Genomic DNA, 15,248 nt, shown 5'->3' on the forward strand with positions numbered 1-15,248 from the left:
ACAAATTTTCTTACATTAATATATTCCAAAATGTAGATATTATAAAACACTCCTCATTATAGTATAATAGAGTTATTTTAATAACTGCAATCTTTAATATGGGGAAATGAGTAATGCGAAATCTCCCTTGCTTCTCTCATCCCAAGTTAGCTCTGCAGGGAAATTTCCTTCAGGTTTTGTTTCTTTGACTTCTACATACATAGAGAAATCTTGAAGACCTGCATCTGTAGAAAAGGCGCATGAGCTAATCTGGTATCTGGGTAGAGAACTGCAGAGGCTGAGAACCCCATGTCTTGGGCAACTGAGAGGTCCCAGTGAGAACAGATGGCCACAGTAGCTACCCTTCTTGCTTAAGAGGGACCTCAGAGCATCACTGTTCTTGTTGGATCAAGTCAGGTCCAGCCATAAAGTCATGATTTCACCCTCACCTTGACTCCTAGGGAAGTGAACTCATTTGTGAATAGGGCTGTTAGATCTTATTGGTGTAAGTGATGCCAGTCTGCTACAGGGTGGCTTTAGTCCTTTATGCATGGAGTCCTGAAGAGAGCAAGTCTAGAGAAATTCATGAGCAGGAGCAGAGGAGACAAATATAAAGAGATGATAGGTGATGGAGGGAGAAGTGGAGTTATGGATTGCTGGCAAACTGCCACCAGCTTGAGGGAAATCATGGCCATGCTCACACCTAGAGTTTACTTCTAACCTCTGAAACTTTTAGGCAGTCAATTCCTGCATATACACCAACTAGCCAGTGGTATTGGGTAAAGCAGCCCTGGCAAACTAACAATTTAACTCAAACTTTTCCCTTGAGACCTGACTAGGTGGCACTCAATGACACTCCACATTATCCACCACACTCAGTAATAGGGAGGGGAAGAGCTGGTGGGCCTTAAGGGGATTGGGAGGGCAAACTCTGTTCTTAAACTGGGCTAGAGCTCTCTCCTCTTAACTAAGGAGCCATAGTTGAGCAAATTAGGAATTTTGTGGAATGGGTTTCTAGTCCCTGGGGTGAGGGTCTCAGGGCATCCTTCACCTGCCTGCACTTATTTTCACCATCCAATTCTCACCTCTATCTCCATGCTCCCACACTTGCAGTCTCTTCAGTAAGCTCCTCAAGAAGGCTTGATTTCCTGAAGTGTCAAGAGAAAGTAAAGAATCAGTGGAGTGTTAGTTGACCTGTTTCCCTTCTCCTCCTCATTCTACCCACACCACACTCAACATTTCCTCTTCTTGTTCTTCTCTTTCTACATCTTGGATGCCATCTGTGCTTTCCAGGAACAGACAATTGACATAAAGAGACTCCTTCTCCTCCTCAAAGAGTGTAGACAGCTGCAGGGAGGAGAGCAGACTTGCATTTCCAGAGCTGCATGTGCAGCATCACTACCGTGAGGGGATAGCCCAGCCCAGAACCAACTTCACAGAGTCCCCCTCCCCATAATGGATATCTAGGCTTCTGATCCCAGCACAGCTACTTGTCTGGCCCATCTGGATTCCATGAGTTGATTCATGGTGCAGAGTAGGTTGAAAAATCAGTGTAATGTAGAAATATAGTAGGTAGGAAGTTGAAGACATGTTTTAAAAACATTGTCATTGGTATGAACTCATCTTCCTGGAAGAGACCTTCAAGATAATTATATAAAGAATGGATAAAAGAAGAGCTACAAAGAAATGCTTACAGATAAGAAACAGATTTTAAAAATAGGGAGAAAGGAAATAAATTACATGCAAGTTGCCATTCTCTATGTCTGAATATTCTTCATCTGTGAAAAATGCTTCTGAATGCACAATGCTGTAACGGTGATGGGGTGGCCTTGCAAAAGGAAAGGAGAAAGTTCAGGTTGAAAGGGGAGCTCAAGCCCCTATTTTTGATGTCATAACATGACATGCACCTAGGATACAATTCTGTCCTCATCTCATCCTGATTTTGAGCTTCAATTGCTTCTCTTCTGCCTTGTGGGGTTTGCCTAAGATATAGGGTCTGTGTTCTAGACCTCACATGCTCTAATTTTAGGGAGAAATGCTCATATCTTCCTTGAGCACTAAGAAAGCAGTCAGTGTCTCCTTGTCTTTCTAAGCATGCTATTGCTTTCCTTCCCATTTTCCTGGCTCAGAACCTCCCTGCCTCTCTTCTGTCTCCTAATTAGTGCTTATTTGCTTTAATTTCCATTCGTGTTGTTGTTCCATAGGAGAACATGGAGGAATGATCAAGTGTATATTGTTGTCCTCTCCAGTCAATAAATTGTTCACTTACCAGTTCACCCATCTCCAGGGGCAACTCTCTGCAACCTGGAGTTGAATCAGATCCTGGGGAAGAGAGCTACCACCCACCTCACAAACCAAGTGGCTGTCAAGTGCCTGGGATGACCTTAGGAATTGGGCAGACCTTTGTCCTCTCAGTGCCCCCATAGGTTTCCTAACCCTTTTGGGTGGATGAACACAAGATTAGAGGTAACTTGCCCACATTCCCTTGTCCTGCAATTGACATAATAGGGTTTATGCAGGATGCATGGGCAATTAAAGAAGTGACTTCATCAAGCCTCTCTAGGACTGGGTACCTTGGGTGCTTTGACAAGCCTGGGGAAAGGTATAGGGAGGGACACACATGTTGTTTGAAGGACATAGCAGAGATGCCTGGCAGCAGCACTGGTTTAGGGAGGAGCAGGGAAGCTGTGGTCCTGCTGCCCAGAGATTTTCTCTTGGGCCTGCTCAATTCCAGGACTCCAGCTGAGTAGGATTTGGAGAGCCAGTGTGTGAAGCCATCCAGCAGCCCATTCACAGAAGTCCTACAAAAACCTGCTAGGGTTTTTTAGCACTGAAGGGGCAGCTGGAATCAAGCCTTTCTCGAATGTGATGAAATGTAGGTTTAATTCCTAATCCAGCATTTTGGATTTGGCACCAGGTATAACTACTGATCTGGAATCCTCTCCATTAGATCCTTTTTTGAGAATTGTTACCTACCTGGATTGTCGTCATCTTTGCTTCTGGTGGAGATGTACCTCTGATCCACAAGTCAGTCTTTTAGTAACACAAGCATCCATAGGAACATTATTAAAATAAGGCCTCCACCCTCTCTTCTCTACCTGAGGCTGTGCTGGCTACCATAGGAATCCCAGCTCCCTAGCCTGGCTCCTGAGACATTCCCTGTGCTCTCTGGAGTCCCAGGCCTCCAACGAGATGTTGCAAGCAGTTTGCAAATGTGGAAGAAGAGGTGAAGGAATCAGCCCTCAACTTCTCACTGCCTCATTTAGCTCAAAAGTTACAGCATTCTTCTCAAATCTTATCACCCTGAAATGTTGACTGGACACACACACTAAGGTGAGTACAAAGAATGGACCTAGTGCTAGACTCTGGGTAGCTGTCCTGGAGATCATTTTACAAGGGTGAATATGTTCTCTCTATTGTCCATATCATAACTACTAGCACAAATGGATACTGGACTTTTGAAAATTTGCAAAAATTGCAATCTGCTTTACATGCACTGACCCTGTGGGGCTCAGGACCAGGAATTAAAATAGGAAATGTTGACAAATTCATACTAGAACTTTTTAGAGACCCTGCCAGGCAGAAGAGGCATGAAGAAAGTGTGTGGTTTAGGAATCTAAGCCTCTAATATCTCCAGTGCCTGGGTCTGTTTTCACTAGATGTGCAGCTCTGAATACTTTGTACACCTTCTCAAGTCTTCCCTGTCTCATATGTTAATGAATGGCCACATATGTCTGGTTTCATTTCATCATGTGCCACTCTGGTGCACACAGACTAATGCCAAAGAAAGAGAACACAGCTTCTCAGGAAACATAATTGTTGTCTTACCTGGAATAGCCGCAGCTTTCACCACACCCCAATTCTCCTTCCTACCAGGAGGCTATAATCAGGGACTTCTTGAGACTAAACTAGCATGGAAGAACCCCCCCCTTTTTTTTTTTCACTATGTGGATTTTTTTCCTCAGCTAGTGAGATTTCAGAATACTTACCATTGTTGCTTTCTCTATGGGCCTGCTGCAATTACAAAGAAAATATTGGAGGGACAGATGCTGGACATTATATATCCTGGCATAACCCACTGAATGTACTGGGGGAGAGTGTGAACTACAGTGTGAACTATAATCCATATGGTGCAGCAGTGTTCCAAGATGTATTCACCAAATGCAATGGATGTGCTGCAGTGATGAAGGAAGTTGTTGACCTTGGAGGAGGGTGTGTGTGGGGTATGTGGGAACCTCTTATATTTTTTAATGTAACATTTTTTGTGGTCTGTGTCTACAAAAAATACAATAAAAATAAATGCTCATTAAAAAAAAGAAAGCACTGTAAGGATCAGAACTCACTGTATAGTGATACCAGAAGCTTATGTCCACTTGGTGACTTTAGAATACAGGATGGGAAAGAACTCAAGGAAAGGAGACACATCAGGAAAAGACAGAAGCTTGTCCTGGATGATGTATCTCTCAAGTCCATTTTGATTACTAAGTCCAAAATTTTTAACCCAAGTAGAATATATTTTTCTACCATATAGTTAATAACTTGATGCTGCCTTTTGTGATTTTACCCTTGACATAGTGATTAGCTAAGAGATTCCCACTGATCACTGACCCACCAGACATTTGTACTTCCCACCTCTAGTGCACAGGATCAAATTTTCATGTCTGAATTAGATGGGAAAAGGAAGAAATGAAGAATGGCTCAGTTCTAACTCAGATGAAAAAGGTTGACCTCACCTTGAAGTAAATGGTGTATGCTCTCTGCCCTGGCACTTAGAAACTATTCCAGCTGGCCTTCAGGAGGATCTTGGAGGACACGGAGTCACAGTCAGTACCTTGGGTGTGTTCCTCCTGGATTGGTCATGAGGCCTTATTTGGAGCAGGGATTAGGGTCTATGAGGCAGGTAATCAGCAAGTACAAGTGAGCTGCTGAGGAGAGGAAGAACCACACCATGGAGGGGCAGCAATAGCAAGGGAAGCTGTCACTGGTGTTTAGCAGGAAATAACCCTGCAAAGGGAATAAAATGCAGCAGTTTGTTCAATGAGAGATTCTTACCACTCCTCCTGCCCCTTTTGAAGCCCAGTGTTATAGTTTGACCATTGACTGTGCAAATATATGTAAAGTGTGCAATTGTGGTGGAGTATGAGCAAAATCCCAAACCACCTAATGGGAATACAGCTGCTTCCAAGTACTGTAGTACATGGCCATTTGTCTTCACCTTAAACAGAAGCACATCCCTATTTCTTATGTCCCAGTGGAAGCTGAAAGCATGCTTCTCTCCACAATAAAGTAAGCATGAAAAACCTTGTGGTTAAATTATCTAGATTTTTTTTTCTTAACGTGTAACCAATACCACCATTTGCACTTACTCCTGAAGCCACTTACAATTAGAGAAATGAAAACACTGAGGATTGGACCATGCTGTTTATGTTTGCACAAATATTTTACTCTGTTGCTTCCTTTAGAAAAGCTGATGGTAAAAAGTGGTCCAGTGAAATGCCCATAAAGTAACTGTAACAGATGTGTGGAAATGCACAGGATTTTCCTGTTTGATCCATCTCTCCTGTCTATTTAGGTTGGAAATAAAATCTTAATCCTATGAGGAAAAACTAGCCCTGTATCATACAGGTGATTCCTTGTGGTTCCTCTTGTGTCAGGGCTAAGTTAGTAACAGGCTCCAAATGAACACTCCCCCTGACCAAGGAAATTGTATACATCATGAATAATTACTTGGTCTGATTTTCATATCTTAATGAAAGCTAAAATTAGGAAGTTTATTTCAGTAAACAAAAGGGTGACCTTACCTTTGAGTTAGATGAAACGTCTTTGTCTGCCCTATCTCTAGGGGACTTCTCTAACAGACCCTTGGGGGTTGCTGGGAGGACACAGAGTAAGTATCTTTACAGGGGTGTTGTTCATGAATTGTTCAGGCAGCTGCCATGTCTTTGCAATGGGCAAGAAAATATGGAGCTGAGGGCAATAAGCCTGGAATGATGTGTGGTAGTCCATGCTTTCTGGTGGAAGAGGGATTTTAAAGGAGGAGAGGTACAGGAAACAAATGAGAAACAAGAATGTTTGGCTATGTAGCTTAAGGCATCCAAGAGCAACATGATATATCCAACCCACAAATAGTATTAAATAGATGCTATTCCCTCAGAGTCCTATCACTCTTCCTTCCTCTTTTGAATCAAAGCTAATTGTAGTGTCCTTTTGTACTTCACAAGATCATTTCAATCTCCACTACTACAAAATGCTGCTACTAAAATACTCATTTGTTGTGTAGTATTTTTCTTTGTATGTATTGGTGGACTGGATATAATTCTAGGTAAATTATTCTTTGTATTGAGTCACTGAGATGTGTCATAAGGATAGTCTTTAGAGCTTGTCATTATACTGAAGCATTACCATTTAAAAGTAACATGTTCAACTTATGTTTTTCCTTCATTCTTTCTTTTCATTACTGTATTTTTGTATTCACTGAGTGATGTGACTCTCCATGCTTACATGAACCAGCCCACTGTGGGACAGTTAATTTGGATTAACTGTACTGAGAGGTTGAGCATTGATTCTTTATCCCACCTATGCAGGAATGTGGCAATGAGAGTGATGAACATGAAGCTTATGACTAAGATGGAGTTTGATTACTTCCTGGTTACTGTTCCTCCAATGTGTACTCACAGAATGATCATTTTAATGGCTGTGGCAATAAAGTCATCAAGTAGATGAAAATATCTCCCCAATACCTGTCTACTTGGGCCATGCACTGAGCTGTGACCCAACATTGGCAGAGATTGGCAACTTGTTCTACTGATCCCTCACAAGTCTCAGAGTTTACCAGAAACATTTTGGGCTTTCTCTTGCTTTTCAAACTAATAACTAAAAGATTTGGTAAAATGCAACTAATGCAACCCTGGGTTATATGACCCCTGAGTATATCAAATATATAAGTGCAGTGTTTAAGAACTGTCTAAGGCACATGCATATATACAGATGATGGAAACTCCTTCATTGTCACTAATAAATCATGCCTGTGATGTAAGTGATAGCTCACAATATTGGTATATTGTGATATACTATCACAATATTAGTATATATTGTGATAGGTAGCACTATCACAGATATTAGTGGTAGAATATTTGACTCTACCGCTTAGGAATTTGAAGTCTTGGGTCATTAATCAATGCCCCTCAGAATCTTCATGTAAGGGATGGGGAGAGTGTACATCATTGCGAGAATGATTCTGGTGAGGATTTTACAGGTTAATATATGTGAAATATGCAGTGGTGTGGGTTGCTTATGAATTGCTAAAGAAATTTATGGCCTTGAACAAGATGCTAAATTTTGTAGAGATGGTAGTTTAACAAGCATGACGTTTGCTGCTGTGGGGCCTTCCATCATGAAAGAAAGATGGCAGGGAGAGTAGGAGGAAAGAAACAAAACTCAGTGTCCCCAGCTTTGTAGCTAATGGAAGCCTAAAGCAATTGGCCATACCCAGTGTACAAATGGCACAAAAATACATGCTGTGACCCAGTGGCTGAGTACTATCACATCTCCTCTCTATAGTGTATCTCACCTAAATTGCCAGTATCCTCTTGACAAATCCAACAAATTCAGCTCCTTGGATACACATGTACTGATGCTACATTTACCATTTGTTCCACAGGAATTTCCACTTGATTAAAAGCAACTTTTTTTTGGTGGTCTAGATTCCAGTCTACATTGTACATTCCATTGCATTTATTCAGTATCATATTGTAATAAAGATAATCAATTGTAGAAGATTGATGATCTAATATATTACCATTTAAATGTCACTGCTTATTAATCATATGGATTTTCTTCCAGTCTTTCTTTGCAACCCCCTTTGTTAATTCATTGAAATATTGTTTGTTCATTATTGGCCATCAACTCTGGGATGCTCATTATGGAGGGCTGCCTAGATTGAGTGCCAACACCCATAAAGACAGCTGTTTAAGAATGTTTCAAGAAGGGTTTTAGAAACCAGGTTAAGAATGATGATGTTCCTGAGTTCTTATTTTTCAGTGACAGTATTGTGTTGACTCATGATTTGAGCATCTATGGTGTCATTTGGGATGATGTTATCAAATGCACTGTATTGTCTTCTCAATGCCTATCTGCTTTTTCTTAATATATATGTATTTTTAATCACCCCTTTGCAGCTTTTTTTTTTGATTGCTCTCAGTTCTTTGTGTCCATTCACAGTGCGTTCTTCTGTGTCTGTATTTTTACTTATTTATTTCTCCCCCCCCCCCTTTGTGGCTTGCTTGCTGTCTGCTCTGTGTCGATTTGCTGCATGCTCTTCTGTGTTTTTTTGCTTGTCTCCCTTTTTGTTATGTCACCTTGCTGACTTGGCACTCCATGGTGCTTGCGGGCCTGGAGACCTTCTGCAGTGCTTGCGGGCTCGTAGCATTCCATGGCACCTGGGCCAGTAGCTCTCTGCAGCATGTGGCTGAGCCTGCCTTTACAAAGAGGCCCTGGGTTCATGCCGTATGGTAGACAGGAGCCCAACTGATTGAGCCACAGCCACTTCCTGCCTGTCTGCTTTTGGTGACTTGCTGAGCTGTGTCCTCAGCCCTCTTAGGATTGACCATGTTATCCTATGTATTGCCACACAACTCAGAATTTTGAGCTGCTCATTTGCATGTGGGAGTACTGTGTGCTTTGGGTACTAATAACTATGCCAAAGTCTGTAATATTCTGGACAGCTAACTTCCCTAGGCCATGTGACTATGGAGGCTACTTTATAATGATGGGCAGTTTTGGTCTCTTTGTAGGCCCAGGTAATTTGGGTGTAGGTACATACACATGTGCTAGAACTCTCTTGCATGCTTTCTAGCAAGCATATGGTTGTGTGGTAAGTTCATGTCTGTAGGTCACAGTATTATGACACATGGCTGAGTTCACATTTATGACCTTCCCTTTAGCAGTGCAAGAGTGAGTTCACATCTGCACCTCACTTTTACATCTTTTTGCCATCATAGAAAGCAAACCCCAGATCCAGCTGTGGTGAGGACAGAACAAGGTCATATACATAGAGCATGCTGTGGTGATGGGTTGTATTTGAGAAAACTGTCCCTGGTAATTGTCCAGTGTAAATGGCAGCTAACATCTAGGGAGCTGCTTATGGTCACCCCTTTTGCTCAGAGACAAACTAAAAATTACACCACAGAAACTAAAACTAGAGTACCTGCAAACCCCCTTGCGTGCAAAACTTGCACAACTTAGAGAGATCACAGCCATTACCACAGAATGTAGTAACAAGGGCACATTTCCTCCATGGAAACCCTTCATCATACCCCTAATCCTCATCTCACCACAATGCTGTGATTAGCCTGAGTCTCTAGTTTGAAGCCCGAGTCTCTTATATTTGTTTTCTCATCAGACATTGGATGAGCCCAGAACACCTACTTTTTCACTTGCTCTGGAGTTCCCCTGCAATTGTAGAAAAGAAAACTATGAGGATACTATGATGTTGAATAGGGTCTGTTCAGATGGTGATTTTATAAAAACATATAGGAAGCACTAGTAAAGTCAAAGCCCCCATGAATAAGCCTGACAACTAACTTTGGGAGTCAACCTTTTCCTGCAGTATGTGTTTCTCAAATCCATTTTGATGGCAATTAGCAAAGTCCTAATCTGATCAGGAATAATGGTGCTCAAGCATAAATCCACTACCATATAGTTTATGAAACAATACTGCCATTTTAACACTTCCATCGTCTGAGATCTTTTGGTAGGCATCTCCCAACTATCCTTCCCCTAAAGAGTGGTTAATTGTGGGGAGCCACCCGCTGTGAAATCTATTTACAGCCTCCAACAACATGAGCGGATTTCACAACTACCTCAGCCCTGCCCTGCCATTTCCTTCTTCTTCCTCCTTGTTTCTTTGTTCTCCCCTTCCCACCACAACTCTGGTAACCACAGCAGCATGCATGCGCAAGGCATGAAATTCTGCAGACCCAGCATGAACTTTCAGCCAATTCCCTCCTTGGACGCCTGCCACCCACAAGACCAGCCTATCACCCATGGACACGTTCCCTTCCCTCAGTATACATTCCCATGTTCTACCCCCAATAAATGAGGCTTGATCAGAATCCTGTCTTGCCTCCATTCTTCTCATCACCTGCCCCCACTTCTTCCCACAGGTCCCTGGAATCCACCCCCGCCGGATCGGACAAGCGGTGCCCTACGTGGGTGGGGCCAGGAATGAAGTACTCTTGATACGCCGACACAACAGAAAACCTGGCCAGGTGATCTACGCGAACTTGGAAGACCTGAGAATTCTTGGGCGGAAGACCTGAGCAATCAGCTTGGACAGAAGATCTAAGCCATTGGCTTGGGCAGAAGACCTGAGCAATCAGCTTGGGTGGAAAACCTAAGCCATTGGCTTGGGCAGAAGACCTGAGCTATCAGCTTGGGCGGAAGAGACCTTCAGAAGACTGCCTATCTTCTGAAGGCTCGGTAAGTGATCGGCGAGGATGGGGCAGGCATCCTCTAATAATTGTTCCCTTTTCCTGTCTGGCCTGCAGGCCCCACTTAGGACAAGAGGAGTAAAGGTTAATGTTAAAGAACTCTCTAAATTCTTTGTGTTCCTAAAAGAAGTTTATCCCTGGTTTCCACAGGAAGGGAGCATTTACAACTCATAAAGGAGCTACAGCAGCTAAAAGGATTACAACACCATAAATGCAGAAAGGCAGTTAACCACAATCCTTTTATCAACTTCCCACCCACCTGTGCCTGCTTAGAAAGGCCACCCAGGCATGCATCCCCTGCAGTGAACCCCCCCCCTTTTTTTGCATATCCGGGTCACCAAAAGGCAAACCGAGGGGCAAAACAATGAGGCCGATAATGAGGGAGATGGTGAGGTGAAGATAGTTCGTGTGCATTCCACTTTCCCCTTTAAATCTTTAAAAGAGCTTAAAACTGCCACCTCCACCTATGGGCCCACTGCTCTTTAACAGGCTCGGGAGATTATGAAGGCACTGTACAGCATATGAATTATAACCCTGGCCTATTCGCCCAAATTCAAACTGCAGCCCTTAGAGCCTGCAAAAGGTTGCTCACAAAAGAATGCCCTGCCTCCTCCCTCACTAATATTAAGCAGGGGCCAGAGAAACCCTTTTCAGATTTTGTAGGCAGATTGTGCATGGCTGCAGAAAGACTGTTTGGTGATACCAATACAGAAACAGACTATGTAAAGCAAATTGCCTTTGAAAATGTGAATGCGGCTTGTCAGGCTGCAGTTAGACCTTATAGAAAGAAGGAGGACTTGTCTGGTTACATCAGGCTTTGTTCTGAAATTGGCCCCACCTACCAACAAGGCCTTGCTATGGCCACCGCTTTAAAAGAGGTTTTACAGCCACAGCAAATAAGAACTTGTTTTAAGTGTGGTGATCCCGGCCATTTCACCCAAGACTGTCCCACCCCCACTATTAACAAAAAGCCTAGTAGTGCCCCTAAAGTCTGTCCTCATTGCTGCTGCAGCCAGCACTGTGCTAGTGGCTGTTGGTCCCAAACCAACATGCAGGGTCAACCTCTCCCTCCCCATCAGGGAAACGGAACATGAGGCCAGCTACAGGCCCTGAAACCCAAACAAGCTTATGAGGCAATCAACTTTGCTCCAGCGAATGCCAATCCCTTTCACAACTTTTCAAACTCCCTGCTGTCTACATGACAATGTAGCTCTAGGCTAGTGAGGGCTAATATAGTTAAGCCACTGGAAAGAGAGAAAAATGTGGCAACATTTGTGTTTTGTTTTGTTTCCATGCTAATTCTGATTGGGCTTACTTAACCAAGATAATAAAATTAATACGAAGTTTTTATCAAGGTCTAAAAGGAATTTTCAGTTTTAAATCAATAGTTTTCTCCAGAACTTCAAGTCTCAGTATAGTCTTACAGTAATAATCCAAAAATGTGTGTTAATAGTCTGTCTAAACTGCAAAATAAAAACTTAACTATATTTATGCTGCTCAAGTTATTTTAACTGATTGCTGATAACTAATAATGTTTCCAAGCACAAGCTTGCATATTACAGGCGACATGAATTCCAGAAGAAATCTTAAAAGGTACAATCTAAGATGTGATATATAACAGAGGATTTAAAAGCAGCTATACCAAGAAAGTAAGAATTATGAGTCAATTGTAAATAAATTGTATGTTTCTGTTAATGTGTTGTAATTGTTTTGTGTTTGTCTGTTCATTCAATGTCAGTGTATATTGTGATACCTCCAGATGGTAAATATAAATTAGTAGAAATTTTTAAAAGAGCTCTATTCAAATGGCCAAAAATTAAATAAGCACTTATATTAATAGTTAAGTTAATTATATTAATACATAAGTTTAAATGTTAATAAGATATCTACAATGATAAAAATTGTAAGTCTTGATTAACAAAATTACTATGCCTTTTCATAGGGGATGGTTCTTGCCTAGATTGAAATGAATGGCTTGTTTTTCTTTGCAGGGTGGTGTGGGGGATGTGAAACTTGAATGAATGTTAAAGAGTTGGGTGTTTGTGGCAATGCTAGCTGAAATTTAATGGGTTTTGCAAGGGGGTGTGTTTTGTCCTAAAGTAGGATGGCTAATTTTTCATAAACTCTTGAAACTTAATTTGCATGTGGCAAGTTGTAGAAGGTATTGTGATAATTTTAAGTAAGGGAATGTGTTCTGTAAAGATAAAATTTGTCTAAAAATGATATAATTATAGTCTACATGGTTATAAATAATTATAAAAGGTCTTATAAAGCATTATTTAAATTAAAGTGTTTAAGTGGCTATTTCCAAAAGGTCATTATTAAACAAACCTGAATTAATAATAATAATAATAAAAAGTAATTTTATAACAGGGAAGCTTGGCTGCAGTCAGCCTCCCTTGACAACTTGCTTTTAGGAAACTGTTTCTGATATTGCATGCTACTAAGTATTTAAAGTAAAGTTCATTATTTTAACAAGCTCATTTAGTGTTCACGGTATTATGTTATTAAAAGTTTGCTTGATAACTTTGTATGTAGGCTATATGGAATGTATTTTTATTATTAAGGAAACGGGATAATTTTGTCCTAAGATAAAATGATTGGTTATTAAGAAAGGGTAAAATATGGAAGAAAACCTGAGTGACCACTAAAAGTGCAGAAGGTTCGTGAAAAAGGAAATTTTATAGTTAAAGTTGAATAAGATTTGATGGGCCTATCTATAAAATTTTAAAGGCTTTAGTATCAAGTAGTATGCTGATGCAAAGTTGAAAATTTTTATTCTTTCTCAAGGCCTCTCATCATTAATCTGTTTTGGTAAAAGTTCTTATCCTCAATAATCAGTATACAAAGAAAGTCTGTCTTATCAAAATAGCTTCTTGTGCTTCTTCTGCTTATCATTTCCTCGGTGTTCCAAGAAAGGAAAGTTTTATCTCTTTTAAAGGAACATAATGTTCAAAACTGCTTTCTCAAAACCTAATCCTGAACAGTAGCCTTTTATTCCAAACTAATTATAAGAGATTTGTTCTTTTACCTTGAGAGAAAAATTAAAGTAATAATTAAGTTCTTTTAATATGTTATAAGTAAATAAAAGGTGTTTTACAGTGTTATAAAATTAACAAGTTTTTTCTTCCCTTAAACCCTCTATTAATTAAAGTCGTATGAACAAAAGGTTTCTATAAATGCTTAAAAGTGTATAAAGTTACCAATATTTCAGCATAATATTAAAGAGCAGTACAGTGTGGTTATTCATGGTTTTAATTATAATAAAAGAGTATGTGTCACAGAAGCAACCTCTTATCATAGATTAAAGTAACAACACTAGTATGCAGCAATTCCAAACACTGCTAGTTTGTTGCAAAAAGTTAAAGTCCAGCACAGCTATCACTTTGTTTTAAAACTTGCTAAGACTTTCTTTAGTGTCTTCTTACACAAATCAAGCCAGCTGCATTCCTCTATCTATAAAAAACCTAACAATGAACTTTTGCAGTGCTTTTCAGGACTATGTGCATGGCCTAACCATCTTGTACAGTATTTACTGATTGTAATAGTAATAAAAAAGCAGCATACGTTACTTCTTGAAAAGAACAGGCTTGGCAGACTCCATTCATGTCTGCTCAGCATACTGAACTTGCTGCCATCATTAAGGTGTTAACAATATTTAAGGAACCTTTGAATGTTGTCTCTAATTCTGAATATGTATGCCTTACTGTTTAGCATATTGGAACAGCTCATATCTTTGCTACTAATAAGTTATCTCAACTTTTCACTGACTTGCAACATCTCATCAGGTTAAAACAGCATCCTATTTACATTACTCACATACGCTCTCATACCTCTTTGCCTAGTCCTATGACAGCAAATAATGCTTGAGCTGATTTATTAGTAGGGTATTTACAAGGTGCTCATGCTCTAACTCACATTAATGCTAAAGGTGTGTGAAATAAATATCAAAAGTTAACAAAACTACAGGCACAAAAATTATTCTTTCTTGTCCTACTTGTGGACCACTAACAGTGGTGCCTTTTCAAGCTGGAACTAATCCCGGAGGCCTGACTCCTAATCAATTATGGCAGATGGGTGTTACTCACATACCATCTTTTAGTAAACTACAATATGTTCATGTTTATATTGACACTTATTCTCATTTTATGTACACTGCTGCTCAAAGTAAGGAACAGTTGCATCATGTTCATTCACATCTATAGTCTGCTTTTGCTGTAATGGGATGCCCTCTAAACATTAATAATACACCTTACATTAGTAAATCCTTTGAATCTTTCCTTTTAAAATATGGTATTCAATATGTTGCTAATATTTCTTATAATCCTACAGGTCAAGCCATAGTTGAATGCAACCATCATACCCTAAAAACTATGCTTTTAAAACAAAAAGGGGGAAATAATGTTATTAAGACACCAAAAGATTAGCAAAAGCTTTATTTACTTTACATTTTCTTAATGTTTATAATTCATTAACACCTGTGGAATGTCACTCTGGAAAATGTCAAACATCTACAGTAGACACAGGAAATGAAGATCAACCAATATTCTAGAAAGATATTTTAAGCAATGAATGGAAAAAAGCAGGATTAAAGTAAGGGGTGAGGCTATGCTCTTATCATTTCAGAAAATGGAGAACAAATTTAGTTATCACTGAAAAGGATTAAACCCCAGAATGAAGAGATGGAGTCTTCTACAACTTCTGATGATGGTGATCGTAAGTAATAAGGAAGCTGCCAGTAATTACACTTATTAGGCCTTTATACCTAAAGCCCCATTA

The 15,248-nt window shown here is 40.3% G+C and overlaps 1 long non-coding RNA gene across 1 annotated transcript in view; it reads left to right on the top strand.

Moving 5' to 3' along the window:
* Nucleotides 1–10,838, top strand: part of LOC131277367 (uncharacterized) — a 75,765-nt gene extending 64,927 nt beyond the window's left edge. The window contains exon 3 of the long non-coding RNA XR_011648130.1: nucleotides 10,143–10,838. This is a non-coding gene — a long non-coding RNA (uncharacterized lncRNA). The remainder of the gene's footprint in view (nucleotides 1–10,142) is intronic.
* Nucleotides 10,839–15,248: the final 4,410 nt, after the last annotated feature.

The sequence above is a fragment of the Dasypus novemcinctus genome (assembly GCF_030445035.2).
Source record: "Dasypus novemcinctus isolate mDasNov1 chromosome 11 unlocalized genomic scaffold, mDasNov1.1.hap2 SUPER_11_unloc_1, whole genome shotgun sequence".
Lineage (NCBI taxonomy): Eukaryota > Metazoa > Chordata > Mammalia > Cingulata > Dasypodidae > Dasypus > Dasypus novemcinctus.